Source organism: Pteropus alecto, unplaced genomic scaffold (assembly GCF_000325575.1).
Source record: "Pteropus alecto unplaced genomic scaffold, ASM32557v1 scaffold320, whole genome shotgun sequence".
Lineage (NCBI taxonomy): Eukaryota > Metazoa > Chordata > Mammalia > Chiroptera > Pteropodidae > Pteropus > Pteropus alecto.
Genome location: NW_006429963.1, coordinates 1137793 through 1138857, shown reverse-complemented (window position 1 = coordinate 1138857; position 1065 = coordinate 1137793). Strand labels below are relative to the sequence as shown.

Here is a 1065-nt window from a genome sequence, read left to right as displayed (position 1 = left end):
CCCGCCGAAAAGAGAAACAAAACCGAGCTGAGGTATCAGTGGCTCCGTTGCCGGCCGGACATTTGGAGCCCGGGCGGGATAACTGGCTACAGCCTCGGAGGGACAAGCCAGAATCACGGTCACTTCAACGTATTATCTAAAGTGTCCAGTTTTCAAATACAAATTACAAGACATGAAAAAATATATATAAGAAAAGTGGAACCCATTCTTGGGGATGGGGAGGGAGGAGCGATCCATGGAGAGTAACTCTAAGTGGTCCAAAAGGTGAATTTAGCAAAGATTTTTTTCAAGCTATTATAAATGTGCTCAAAGATTGGAAGGAAATTAGGTTCAAAGAACCAAATGTGCTGAGCGTGAGCGGATAGAGAGGGAACAGACAACAACTGAAATTATAAAACAGAACCAAACAAGTGGCAGAAGTGAATCAAACCATATCGATAATTAGAGTAAATGTAATTTCACTAACCACTCCAGGCATAAAGCAGAGTCTGTCAGACTAGAGCTAAAAGCAAGACCCAACTAGATGCTGTGCATATGCACACTTTATTTATTTTTATATAAATTTATTTTAGGCGAGGCAACCCTTGGTTGACCTCACAGATTGCAAGGAACTTGTCAGCTTACAATCCTTTATTTTTTATTTTTTACTCCTACAGCACCTGGTCTTCCTAGGCGGTCTCCCATCCAAGGACTAACCAGGTCCGACCCTGCTTAGCTTCCGAGATCAGACAGGATCGGGCATGTTCAGGGTGGTACACACATACACACTTTAAATTCAAAGGTACGAAGATAGTAAAAGTGAAAGAATATGCGAACTCTACACATGGGAGAGCTGGAGTGGATATATTAATGTCAAATACACAGTTTTTAAGCTAAGGAGTAATACTCAAGACAAAGAAGTGCATTTCATAATGATGAGATGCTCGAAATAGCAGAACTATACAAACATATGTGCACCTAACAACAGAGCTCCAAAATACAGGAAGCACAAAACTGACAGGAATGAAAGAAGAGACAGACAAATAAGTCAAGCTGGAGATTTTACTAGTCTTCTCTCCATAATTC

General features: G+C 40.8%; 1 pseudogene; it reads right to left on the bottom strand.

Annotated features, from left to right (window-relative positions):
* Positions 1-647: 647 nt before the first annotated feature.
* Positions 648-766, bottom strand: LOC112477646 (annotated as a pseudogene).
* Positions 767-1065: the final 299 nt, after the last annotated feature.